Genomic DNA, 14,374 nt, shown 5'->3' with positions numbered 1-14,374 from the left:
CTCAAGTTGGAACAATGACAACCTGGTGTTTGAACTATGTCCCTTAAAAGCTTAAATTTAATGGAGCTCAGTAAATTAGGGACATTTCTACTGCCATTATTACTAATTTAATAGCTACTATGCAGGGATCTGGGGAGATGGCTCATTGGTTAAGAACACTTGCTACTCTTGCAAAAGGCCTGCGTTTGGTTCCCGGCATGCATACTATGGCTCACAACCACCCATAAGTCCAGTTCCAGGACATCTGACACTTACTTTTGACCTCCACAGACATTAGAGCATACATATGCTACATTCATTGATATACATACAGGCAAAATACTCATACAGAAAAAGTAAAAAAAATCTTAATTTAAAAAAGAAAAACTACTAGGCAAATTAAGTTTTTAAGGCAAGCAAACCAAACCAAACCAAACAAACAAACAAACAAAAAATAAAAACAAAGAAACAAAAAAAACCATCCAAGCCTCTTCTATGCAGAAATGTATAGGCTTACCTTTGGCACGCAGTTACAAGAGGTGACTGGAAAAATTGTAGCACTCTTCAAAAAGATGAGGTTTTCTGCTGTCTGAGGACACCTTGAAGGTGACAGAGCTATAGTGATCGTCCAAGCTCTTAAGCCAGCTGGGATGACACTATAGGAGAGGAACCCGTGGGATCTGCAGAGAAATTAAAAGGAACACATATTAAGTGCGCTTGCTTGTTTGAGCTCAATTAGCCATCCCAAAAAGAAAAGAAAAAGAGAAAAACGAAAAAAGACACTGGTGCCCAGCAGTTAAAAGTGTTTACTGCTCTTGCAGAGGACCAGAGTTTGGTTCCCAGCACCCATATTGGAGGCTCACAACTGCTTGTAACTGTAACTCCTAGGAGACTCCATATCCTCTTCTGGGCTTAGACACCTGCTCTCACAGGCAGCAACACACACACCCCACAGGCACATTCATACTGCACGAGTAGCAGGTAAAGAAATCTTAACGGGGTAAAGGCTCCCAAGTATCACCAGCCCTCTTCTCTACTACTACACACTGCCGCAAACGGTAGGAAAGCTTCCAGAGGCAGCAGAGGCAAGTTCATAGGAAGAGGGCCACACAGAGCCTTATCTACAACTGATAGTCTCTTGCATTGCCATGTGCCCAGGTGCCACCAACCGAATCCCCAATCCTAAGGCTAAAAGCATTCACCTGCCCATACCGGGAAATCTGAGACTCGAACCTCAAAGCTACAAGGTAGTTAAGAGGCAAGCAGCTAACACAGGTGCCCACACTCCGAGCTGCTTGTGGAATTGGCAGTGCAGTCACTGTGCACACACTTGGACAAACACTTCTGGTTTCCTCTGGCATTTTCAAGGGAACTCTGGTGCACTCTGCAGATTCCCCTGAGAGTTCATTGGCATCTTTAATCATTTCAAACCCAGAGGGCATCTGTCCTGGCAGCTCACTTGGAGGAGATCTATTAATTCATCCCTAGGATGATTATGTCCCCAAAATGGTAAAAGCCGCACAGAAAAAACGAATTCTATTTTACTCAAATAGGAAGTGATAATTCAAGCAGGACTATCATGATGTGTTACAAGGCAAGTTCATAAATTTTGATTTAAAAATGAATTCCTCTTTATGCATTCTCTATCTCAAGAGTCAGATGGTTTTAACAGTATGATTTACTGTAAGGAAAAACCCATAAGCAACTACGATGAGAATATTTAATGTCTTTCTTTCTGTAGGTGTTTACTATAAGATGAAATGAAGAGCTGGTATCTGGATTCAAGTTCTTATTTCTCCTGTTAAAACCACATGTGACTTGGCCATGGCCCTACCGACCACCTCTATATTTCTAAGTTTCAGATCTATTCTGGAAGAAAATTAGATTTTTAAAAAATATTTTAATTGATAGGGAACTTGTCTGAAGTCAGGCTTTCTAAAGAATACTTGTGCAGCTGTTGGATCTAGCAATCTTCCAGGACAGACATGAATTTTACAAAGCATTAATTCCCTTGGGGAGTGTGTAGGTCAGCTTTCTACTGCTATGACAAAATACCTAAGGAAAATAATTGACTTCGATAGAGGAAAGATTTATTATGGCTCAGGGTTTTAGAGCATTTAGTCCATAGCAGGCTGGCTCCATTGTTTGGGGGCCTAGGGCAAGACAGAAGGAATACATGATATAACAACGTTGCTAACCTCACATGGAATAGAAAGTAAAGAAAGGAGAATGTGGCCTGGGTTCTAATAGTCCTTCAAGGGCTCAGGCAAAAGGACCTAACTTCCTTCTTGGAAACCAGTGTTTCTCAACCTCCCTAATGCTGTGGCCCTTTAAAACAGTTCCTCATGTTGTAGTAACCCCAACCACTAAATCATCTTTGTTGCTACTTCCTAAGTGCAATTTTGCTACTGTTATGAATTTTAAGTATCTGTGTCCCCCACCACTGCCATATCACAACCATGCTTAAACACATGCAACAGCAGACACCCCCATATGCACTGTCATCCAGCCTCAACAACTACAGGCACCTCTCCAGGTGAGTGTAAGCAAAGCGTATATACAACCTAATTGGCGCAGACAACTCAGCACACCCCAAAGGAACCAAATACAACTCTACTACCACGTCAAAATGACTATTGATTCCTTAATATGAATTTACCTACATTGTGCATAATAATCTTTTTATAGCTAATTCATTACAATGGGGGTGCAAGTCATGTTTACAAAGTATAAACTACAATTTCTGGTCTGTCTCCTAAAGCCACTTTAACTCTATTTCATTTAAATGATGGTGATACAGTGCTAAGGTGTCCATCCTGCAGAGGTGGGGCATTCTGCACCGTGTGGATTCGGGCTGGTGTTTTCCACACACATTCCCCAACCCCCGACATTTCTAATAGGTTAGCAGTCATGCCTAGAGACCCCTCAGATGGGAGAGATTATCTTGAGGAAAGAAGTTTGGCTCTGACTGATGACTAGACATGGAGAATTGCCTGTTCACTTGGTGCTTTAGCAAATGGGAGCAATCCACCCTTCATTCAGACCTGACCTCCCCCTCTAACTTTACTTAAGACTTCCCTAAGGGCCAAGTCTCTGTTCTTTCTTTCCACTTGGCTTAGAGGTCCTTCTAGAAAGAAGTAAGTGCATACTGTATTTTTCTGGCTGGGTAAAGGCATATGAAGTCAAAGGCTAAAAATTACAAAATCACCTGATACATTGACAAAGTCAGGTTTTCTGTTTTTAACCATACCAAGGGGCCAATAAGCCTCTGCAGAGGCTGGAGAACTACAGAGAGTGATTCAGGGAGATGCCTACTGAAAACCCACACCACCTTGGAAAAGCGGAATTTTACGTCCCCAAGTGACCTTACTAAGAAACACTACACCATTTATACCAAATTATATGCAGATATTATCTCTACACAGCAAAACTACTTCCTTCCCTTTCCTACTAGTCTTAAAAGACAGCCTCCCCAAATAGCTCAGGTTGGCCTTGAGCTCACTATGCAATCCAGACTGGTGCCAAACTCACGGCCCTGATTCTGCCACCCTAGTTCAAGGGTCAGAGATATACCACTGTACCTGAGACTCTCTGTGGTTTTTCTGGGAATGAAAAGTCAAATAGTTTTTTTTTTCCACACAAAGAATATTTTATTGTCTTATATAAACCCAAGAGTTTCCCTATAGCCTACAGTTAATCACCCCAGAAACCCCACAAACCTTTACAGTAAGAGCTCCTGCATGCTATTTGAAAGCATGTATTAATTTAGCCAGGCAAATATGGAGCCTGTGAAGCCTGCCGCCGCACATCTGTACATCCCAGAGTGAACATATCCAGAGCCTTATGCTGGTCAGGACCCAGGTTCTCATTAACTCAGGATTAAGGCACTGAGCCTTCAGATAAAAGAGCTAGGAAGTCAGGGTAGGAAGTGCTGCTGGGCCTCTACCCTTTTTCTACAACACACTGCTACATAAGCTGCTATGGTCTGGATCAGGCTTGTGTGTCAAAAGCTTGCCTTCAAGTTTGCACTATTAAGTAGTAACAAAGTCTTTAAAAATCTTAAGACTAATAAAAATAAGAAAACAGTGTCCACGGAGAGATGAACGGGCAGTAAAACATGAGATGGGTGCACACAGTTTAACATTACTTAGCCCAACAACGGGATCACCACATGCTACAACATGGATAACTTGGAGGACTTTATGCTCAGTGAGAAATCCCAGGTGCACAAAGTCAAACACTGCAGCCCCAACGCATACAACAGTAGGAAGCTGGTGGCCTGCCAGTCTGGATGGGGATTTGAGCCAACAGGTAACTTTAGTTAAAAAAAAAGTTCTGTAGCTCTAATTCAAATTTATTTTAACTAAAAAACAAATGAAGTCTTTTAAGAGGCTAATGGATATAAAAATTTAACATGGAGGTTTCTAATTATTATATGTGAATTAAAATTTAATATATTGTGCTTATATTTAGCTGTTTTAAAATATCCCTAATATTGGCCAAGCATAAGCGCCCACATTCTTTTTTTCATGCCAGACCGCAGTGTCTGCAGTGTTTTCTCTCTCTCGGAAACATCTCTGCCTTCAGTTCCAACCAAACCCTCATTGTTGAGACACAAATTCTAAGAGGCTCTTCTGGAAGATCACCTTCTATTCCCATAAAAAATCATAGACTACAGTCTAACATTTACACAACTACCCAGAGAGGAAAAGCCACCATGAAGAGAACTTTTCCGGTCCTCGTGGCTCCAGAAAGAACCCTACCACGGCATGTTCACCTGTCAATAAACTTTCAGGTTTTTGGTTTTGTTTGTATAGTTTTGGGGAGAGTGCTGTTGTTTTTTTTTTTTGGGGGGGGGGTGCTGGTACTGTTTGCTGTCTGCCTGTTCTGCTTGTGTCTGCTTTGGAGACAGGGTCTCACTTTAGTCCAGGCTATCCCAGAACATACTATATAGCTTAGCCTGACCTCAAACTCAGTCCTACATCACCCTCTCCAATGCTGTTGGGCCTACCACACTCAGAAAACTGTCACTTCTCAATTACATCATAAGATGCACTGTTAATAGCCAAATGGCCTTAAGCAGGCAGTGTCACTCAGGCCCTAAATCTTTTCCTTTCAAAGGTTCATCCCCATACAGACTATACTCTTGAATCCGGTGTGAATAGCCACATGATCCTAGAATTTAGAAAATGACACAAAAGCACAACCTAAGGAGAGTTATACTTACAAACTGTATTTACCTATCAGGTTCTCATTCTCTTCATCTCTCTTCCCCCTTTGAGACACAGTCTCACTATGTAGCTCTGGCTGCCCTGGAACTCACTATGTACACTAGGCTAGTCCCAAACTCAGATCTACCTGCCTCTGCCTTCTGATGCTGGGATTAAGGTATGCACAACATACCTGGCCTATTCATTGTTCTCTAGTATGCCTGTCTTGATTTTCTGACTTTTGTGATAGGGTGCTCCTCTTTAACCTGAAATAGCCTGGAATTCACTATACAGCTCAGAGTGATCTCAAACGCACAGTAATTGTTTAGCCTCAGCTTCCCTACAAAGATGAGCTACCACATTCTAAAATATTTCATTTATTATACAAATTAGCAACAAGCCAATGAAAAGAACTGAATCACAGCACTTCTAAATTCTATTCTAATCTCTGTCTCTGTCTTTGTCACTCCCTCCCTCCCTCCCTCCCTCCCTCCCCCCTCCCTCTGTATGTGTGTGGGGTGGGGGTGGGGGGCAGGGTAGACTTCCTATGGCAGTAGCCCAATTAATGCAATTCATAAAGAACCATTCAGATACTGTGTCTGGGCTGAAATCCAATTAAGCCATTTCTGTGTGAATATCCCCAAAGAGACACCCACTGAGCTTCAAGTGGTAATAGGCATAAATACTCAGATTAGCTGTGTCAGCACTTCTGAAACGGAAATCAGACAAGAACCCAGAGATCAACGTGGCGAGCCTTTTAGGCAGGCACAAAGGACCAACAGGCAAGTCAAAAACCACCTGGCACCAGACCAAACCCCATCCTTGTCCGAGCAGGTCTCAGATAATCCTCATCCCATGTAAATCCTTGCATTTACACATTCTGAAATGATCAACTTCAACTCCACACAGCAATGTGGTGTACTGGAAAAACATAGTCAAGAATAGATTTTGAACTCTCTCTGAATTCATAATTTTATTCATCAACCTTATGAAGTATATTCTTGAAATCAGTCTCACAAGAAAATGTTCGAGCAAAGCCAAAACAAAACAAAGAAAACCCCAACAAAATCAAAACCAGGAAAACCTGAGGCAGACAGAGATCTGGGAAAGGTTCCAATGATGAATTAAATGACCGCTTCGCTTTGCCATCCAACTTAGAACTGGCAAAGCAGAATATCCACAGGTTACACTAGGAGGAAGGAGAATGCTGGAAGTAGGCATTCAGGAAGCAGAAACGCTCCACTGGCAACAAGCCAATGAGAAGGATGTTGCTCCATCTTTATCCCAAGCAAACCCTACCTGAGACCTACAGAATTAGAATACACACACGCTGCTGACCAAAGGTCCCAGTGTTCACCAGTGGTTAGAGCCAAGAAGAGGAAACGAACAAAAGCCAACTGGAGACACCTCACACTATGAACAGAATGAATGGCCTGCATGAGGCATGGGGATGCAGAAGACTCAAACCGGAAACAAATCCCTGATCTACAGCCTGCAGGTATATATGATGTTGAGGCTACTACTTAAGTATAAAGGCAGGTTTCCTCAGAGACTACATCAGTCACCCTGTTGGCAGCACTACATGAGAAGTCTTACTTATTAAGGTGAATGTACTGCATGCCTGCCAAGTGAAAATGATGCCAAAAAGGCACATCACAGACACTGCCCTACCCTTCTGAAACAAGCCCAGGAGAGTAGGGGTCAAAGTGAATTACAGGAACACACAGCCTGGCTTCTCAATTCGATTTGCTATAAGAAAGTTTGTCTATTAAAAAAAAATAAACTTTTAGGTTGCTTCTAAAACTGCTGTGTCATTCAAACTATCAATCAGCCTTACAGTAAACATCCTATGAAGACAACCCCAGGACCTTTATTTTATATTAACATGATTATTTTAGATAAAAATCTCAGAAAGCGTAGCTAATCTTCCTCTGCAGAGACTGACATCTAAAACAAAAGGAACCACGACATTTCCAAGAATTTCGCAGAGAAAAACTTTCCTAACTTGCCAAGTAAAAATGAGGTTTCCCAAGTGTCATCGTGCTAACACTATTCTTCCATTCCACAAGCATTATGGAACAAATACCAGAGACCGGATGCTATCAACCTTCACGTGCACAAGTGCAGAAAGAGGAGACTGTTATCTGATACCAGAACACATACTGAGCTTAAAACCGGGTTAGAAAGTAAACTTTCCTCACGTGATATGGAGAATAAAGAGAAAGGATTGTCTTGCTTCCTTGTAAACATTAAACAGCATAGAGTGAACCGAGTATATGCCATGCATGTAGGGGTCCTATTGTTGCAATACAACACCATGACCAAGAAACTCGGGGAGGAAAGGCTTATCTCAGCTTAGAATGCTCAGGTCACACTCCACCACTGAGGGATGCCGGGGCAAGAACATGGAGGCAGGCACTGATTCACAGGCCACAGAAGGGTACTGCTGACTGGCTTGCTTCTCATAGCTTGCTCAGCCTTTCTTATACCATCCAGGACCACCTGTCCACAATGGGCAGGGCCCTCCCACATAAATCATCAACTAGGAAATGCCCTATAGATTTAATGACAAGTTAATCCAACCGAGCCATTTTCTCAATTAATTTCCTTTCTTCCCAAATGACCCTAGTTTGTGTCAAGTTGAGAAAACACCTGCCAGCCCAGGACCCAACGCTAGTCGACTCTACTGTGAGATCAAACCAGTGCACGAGTGTCAGAAAACACAGAGGGTCAATAATTCACCAGGTTGAACTCTGTTAGAAAATGCTCCGCTGTCTCTTTTCTGACTCTGTCTTTTTTCCCCCCACTGAGAAAAAGAGAACATTTACAAAGCTCTACTCTCCAGGCACTCTTCTCCAACGTCCCTCAGACAACACCACAGGGACGCCACCCTGCCCCCAAAGAACAGGGAACTCACTCATTTCACAGCCAAAGTTCAAGGGCTCTCCTACGAACACAACCCTCTCCCCCTTGAATTTCTATTCCTTCTCCATGCTCTGCTTTGAAGATCACTCCTACCCATAGCCAACAAAACTCCAGATGATTTAGCACACTCCTGCAGCAGCAGATGGTGTAGTCTGCTTTCTGTTACTGTGTTAAAATATCTGAGAAAAGAAACTTCAAAGAAGCAAAGGTTTATTCTGGTTCATCTTCAGAGCTCAGGCCTTGGTCAGTTGCTTCTGCATGATACATAACTTGTCATAGTTACGGCTACAACTGCTATGCGGAAACACCATGACCAAAAGCTAGTTGGAGAGGAAAGGGTTTATTGGGCTTACACGTCTACACTGTAGTCACTGAAGGAAGTCAGATGGGAACTCCACCAAGGCCCAAACCTAGAGCCAAGAGGTGACGCAGAAGCCATGCCAGAGAGCTGCTCACTGGCTTGCTCAGCCTGTTTTCCTATAGAAACCAGGACCACCAGCCCAGAGATGGCACCGCCCACAATGGGTTGAGCCTTTCCCATCAATCACTAATTAAGAAAATGTTCTACAACAGAATCTTATGGAGGCATTTTCTCAATTAAGGTTTCCTCTTTTCACAATTCTAGTTTGTGTTAAGTTGACATAAAACTAGCGAAGACAAGACAGAACACCACAATGAGAACAGAAGTGAAACAAGGCTGCTCACCCCATGGAATCAGAAAACTAAAAACAAAATGCAAGAGCTTGGAGCTTGTGTCCCCATGTCCTCTTCAAGGGTATGCCCCAATAACTTAACTGGCTTCCTTTAGAAGGTTCTAACACTCAAAGGTTCTATTCTAAATGGCTCTACCACTTCAAGTAGCACAGATCAAAGGCAGACAGAACTTCCTCTCACACCTGAGCTGAGTTTCAACCTTCTGCATGCTAATCACATACATATATGTCCTGGTTTGTGGTACTGGGGTCTCTCAGGGTCTCTCATACATAACTCTAAGTGCACTAGTGCCCATTATCCAAGAATTCACTTCTGTAGTTTCAGTCACTTCCAATTAACCACAGTGTAAACATACTGTCTTGACTCAAGAGAGATCAATTTTATTATAGAATGAGGTTACAAAGGTTCTATCTTATTAGCTACTGCTATTAATCTCTTACTGTGCATAATTTGTAAGTTAAGTCTTACTGTATGATGCATACATGCAGAAAAAAAAAACACAGTATAACAATGTTTGGTACTAGCCAGTGTTGGTATTCTGTCTGGACTCCACCCACACAGTTACCTGGCAACAGCCAGGTATGCTCCTCCCCAGTTACCTGGCAACAGCCAGGTAGACCTGGCCCTATAAAAAGGGCTGCTTGGCCCCTCCTCTCTCTCTTGCCTCTTCCCCCCCTTGCTTCCCCTGTCTTCCCTTCCAGCCTCTAACTGTCTACTCTCTCCTCTCTGCCTTTCTCTGCCTCTGCTACCCTCTTAACTCCCTGTGCCCTAAATAAACTCTGTTCTATACTATACTATATGTGACTGATCTCTCAGGGGGAAGGGGTGCCTTGGCATGGGCCTGCTGAGGCACCCTCTTCCCCCACACCCCAGCAGAACATATCTTAATATCTTTTTCTCTTTTTATGATTACAACAGTCAGTTTAGGATGTGGGCTGGGTTTCTTAGAACATATCTGCTGAAGACAAAGCAGATGTTCTCCTTGCCGTTTGGCACTCAAGTTAAATCTTGGGAACTATGTGCCTCAGGGTTCACAGGCTAAATAGGAGAAACATGCCCATGGTGTCATGGACATACATCACTACTTTCACTCCTAACAGCCATGTGACACCTCATTCCACCCATTCACAGGACAGAACTTAGATAATTGCACAACAGGGCTAACGGAAACAGGTGGCTAAGTGAGAATCTGGTGCCTGCCTGCTGCCTTCAGAGTGTGTTCCCTTTAACTGTGTTCACGGCCCCAGTGTAAACCCGGAGACGAAAGGGGACAGATTACACAGAGGGCCACCATACTTACTCCTCCTGCCAGAGTGTAACAGAGGAGGACACAGGAAAAAGAGCTCCATCAAACACTGGTGGGCGTGACATGGCTCCTATATCCACAAGAATACAGGCCTGCACAAGACTGGCTCTACTAACATTCAATCACAGATAACGGAGGGATTCATGGGAGCCCCAACCACTTCCCAAGGAGAGGGATTGGTAATTTATGATTTGGGATGTCAGGGATGGGGGCTGTCATTGTTACCTATGCTTTAGTGAGTCACAAAACAAAGAAAAAAAATCTGGTGGTAGTATACGCCTTTAATCTGAGCACTTGGGTAACAGAGGTGTGCAGAACTCTGAATTCAAAGCCAACCTGGTTTATTTAGCAAGTTCAGGGCCAGGGCTGCATAACGGGACCCTGTTTCAAAAACAACAAAACAAGACAAACAAAAAACTAAGCCCCAAAACTGAGATAACAGTAAGACTTGGTGAGAAAATGGGGGCTCGGTACGCAGGGGATACAAAAGGGTGGAGTGGTGAATTGAACCAGAATGTATTATATGCATGAACAAACTTTCAAAGAATACATGAATGAAAAGAGATATCACCTCCCACCTGTCAAACTGACAGGTGAGGTACAATGATCAGGATCTGTACCCCCTCCAGAAGAGCTCGGTTAGGGGAAGTGCTGATATTTGACAACGCAGGAAGGGAGCAGTTAACAATGCTCTCAAGTATTCCAGCAATGTTTTTTTACATTTAAACTTTTTCAAAACAAAAACGTAAAAAAATAAAGAGAAAAAATACTTCAGGCATAAGAATGCTATGGTGCCCAGGCTGGAGAGACCAGACTCATTTGTGGCATAATAGCAGAGCAGACAGGCCAGGGGCAGTCACAGGCTGAGATAGATTGGAACAGAAGTAGCTGACCGCCTGTTAACAGGTGACAGCACTGGTATGCTGGGACATTACCCACCATAAAAGTGTCCTGGTTTCTAAACAGGAGATTTCCCCCCAGGCAGGTTAGCGCTTCACTCTTCACTTGAGCAACATCACAGTGTGTTGCCATCTTATTCTCATCCAGATTCATTAATCCACGAGCATTTAATTACTATAACATCAATGGGCTCACCCCAGGCTTCCTAGCTAGGCAATACATGAAAACATTTTTAAATCTAAAATGGACAGATCTCTTGGGAGCCTCGAAATAAGACTTTTATTTAGTCTACTAAATTGGTCTTCAAATTTTGAAGTTACATTTATTGACTTGAAGTGTACTTCACATAGCATTAAAAAATGTCATTTGAAAAAAAGAGCAGGGCATAGTGGTATATCCCTTTCATCTTGGTACTCAAGAGACAGAAGCAGGCAGATCTTTGAATTCAAGACCAGCCTGGACCTATGTATCAAATTCAGGACAACCAGGACTACATAGTCAGACCCTGTCTTTAAAAAAATAAGAAGTATACAATTCGGTACTCTTATTCATTTATAAAAAAACCTTTGGTGTACAAAAGTCTCTATAAAAAGAAATCAGAGAGCTGCATGTAATAAATAATGAACTTGGACTCTGATGCCAGGAGCAGCAAGTTCAAAGTGTAGCTTACATTAATATGCTATTCTTTCAAATAAAATGTTTTTCAGCAAAATATCAACAGTAGGTGGAAGAGAATAAACCCTTCGAACTCCTTTTGGAGCCCTAAGGACATCTGTGCTCATAGTTCTCCTGGAGGCCAAATGACTAATACTGGCTCTGAAAAAGACAGAGCGCCTGTAAATGAGTTTGTTATCATTGTGTTCTAGGAAATAGACTGAATCCGATCAAAACAGTTGTCCTCATAGCCCGGCTCAGATGGTTACACTGCTTAAACCTGCAAGTTCCACCCTCTTAGGAAACTCGAGAAACACTTATTAATGACAAATTAATTAGCAGAGTTCACACCAAACCACCAAATTTCTGAGTAGCAGATTCACAAGCGGTTTCTTCTTGTTGAAAGAGCATGCTGTTTCTGCAGAAAAACAAAGGCAGACAGGAGGCCGACATGTGGACACTTTGTCTCATCTACAGGAGGCTGACATGAGGACACTTTGTCTCATTTGTTTGTAGTTGGGAAAGATTGGGCATCACTGCAGGGAATCACAATGAAGCAGTCTGTCTTGCAGTCTCACAAATCCAAGGACTTCTAGCTTCCACGCTAAGGCATCCCTCTCCTAAAGGCCTCGCCAGAAGCCGAACAAAGAAAGCATGGCTGCCTGGCTTCCCTCACATGGTCCATCAAAAAGGACTGAAGAAGCCTTCCAATTGTCTCCTTCCCCTTAGAAAGTCCAGGGGACCATCTTTGTCCCTGTACCACTATCACAATGGGCTGGTGGGCCCATCCTTAACCAGGACTGTGACATTAGCTCTGCCACTCAGCACTATAAAAACATCCCCTATTGTAGCAATAGCCCCAAGTCTTCTCATATTTAAAGATCCATCAAAAGCCCCACATAGGGGTTAAAAAGAGTAGTAGATCCTTTTCAAGATTCTGAATTTGACCAGACAGAACAGTCTAGAAAGATCTTTCCTTCTTGTGAGACAAGCCAGAGAAGCGGAGATTTAAAAGAAAAAAAGGTTGGTAATATATACTGAGAGGCAAAGGCCTAAGAATGAGTTTTGTTTTTTTCTTGTCTTGGGACATGCATTCAAAATGACAGATTTTGAGGATGAAAGCCATTTCTTAAAGACTCCCTGGAAGCCAGCAGTACAGGACTCACAGACAGGTACACAGAGCCAGCAACAGGAGTGCTGAAACCTACTGGGAAAAGTTTCCTGATACTAACTATAAGATCAGCACCTGGAGAAAGGAGAGGCATGCCTGTGAGATGCTCCTGAATGTCAGGTTCTCTATTCATAGAGACCCTTCTGCATACACAAGCTGTACCGCACTTACTGTAGTCAAAGAGAAATGCTGGCCAGATGGGATCTGCTTGCCTTGTTCCCCTCCCCCATTCACTTATCTACATCATAGTACAGGATGAGGAGGAGAGCAAGCTTCTGGAATAGCATCAAACTCACCAAACCCTCCTCTTCATTACTCAACATCACAGTGAAGCCCTCCAGCTCCCACGGAATGACCACACAGACCAGCCCTGACACGTGCACTCTGTTCATGTCTACCATGCCCAGACATGATCTGGGCAACTAAACTGAATTGCCAATCTTTCCAGCAGGTCTTCCATCCATGCTTAAATACATGATTAAACTACTGACTCCATTTAAATTAAATTGAGTAGAGACACTTAAGAGTGGGAACAGGATCTAAGAAATATCATATTATGTGATTTCCTCACCAAGTGAAATACCTACCACCTAGGCAATGTGACCCCATGGGTCCACAATCACGTATGTGGCTTCTCTCTCGTGGAAGTGTGGTCATGGCTTGGTTGTGTTTTATGAGAGAGTAAAAGCAGGGCAACAGGAAACAGAGAGAGAAAGGGAATGTAGACCTCAACCCAGGGCTCTCCGAGTACTCACAAGAGCAGGTCACAGGCACTTATATGTGGCGCTGAATGAACTCCAGTGGAGAATACCTCAAAATCAGCCCCGAAGCCACAGAACCGCCAATGCTGCCAATGTATGAGACAGTGGGCCTACCCTCAACTGATGCACGCACCTAACTTTGCCTGTTTTTGTGAGGCCAGTGACCAACCGAAATTAGCTTTCCAAAACCAGCACAGCTCATGCGATAATTGCTTTTCTCTTTATGAACCTGGGCAAAGAACACCATTGGCGTTCCCATGACTTTCCATTTTAAATGACTGGTGTCTTCATACCATCCTAGCTGTAAACGTCTGGTTTTGCTAAAGGAGCAGCAAAGTGAAGACAGGAAGGAAGTGGGGGTTAGGGATAGGTCTGGAGAAACACAAGCCCGCAAATGCCTAGTTGAACTTGACAGGTTTTTTTCAGCCTCGGCATACTGTCACTTGGAAACAAGTGGTATTGTGCTAGAGACTGTCCCAGCATTACAAGGTACTTAACAGCAACTTCCACCCTCCTTTGAGTGTGGGCAATCAAAAATGTCCCAGATGTTGCCAAATATCCTTTGGGTGTTAAAATCATCCTAGTGAAAACTACTGAACCAGATGACATGTAAATTACAGAAACAGAAATAAGCAGACAGGGATATTCTGTAGTTTCTAACTACCTTGGCATATGATTAAAGTATTTAGACAGACGTCGATGTAATTATCCCTTCTAAAATAAACTGAATAAATAGCATATTCAGTGGCTCAAT

General features: G+C 43.0%; 1 protein-coding gene across 2 annotated transcripts in view; it reads right to left on the bottom strand.

Annotated features, from left to right (window-relative positions):
- Nck2 (non-catalytic region of tyrosine kinase adaptor protein 2) overlaps positions 1–14,374 on the bottom strand; it is a 125,036-nt gene that overhangs the window by 60,239 nt on the left and 50,423 nt on the right. For both annotated transcript variants that reach the window (XM_030252054.1, NM_010879.3), the window contains exon 2: positions 497–659. The gene's annotated coding sequence lies outside the window, so the exon portion shown is untranslated. The remainder of the gene's footprint in view (positions 1–496; positions 660–14,374) is intronic.

The sequence above is a fragment of the Mus musculus genome, chromosome 1 (assembly GCF_000001635.26).
Source record: "Mus musculus strain C57BL/6J chromosome 1, GRCm38.p6 C57BL/6J".
Lineage (NCBI taxonomy): Eukaryota > Metazoa > Chordata > Mammalia > Rodentia > Muridae > Mus > Mus musculus.
Note: the sequence above shows the minus strand (reverse complement) of the source record. Positions and strands in the feature narration are given on the sequence as shown.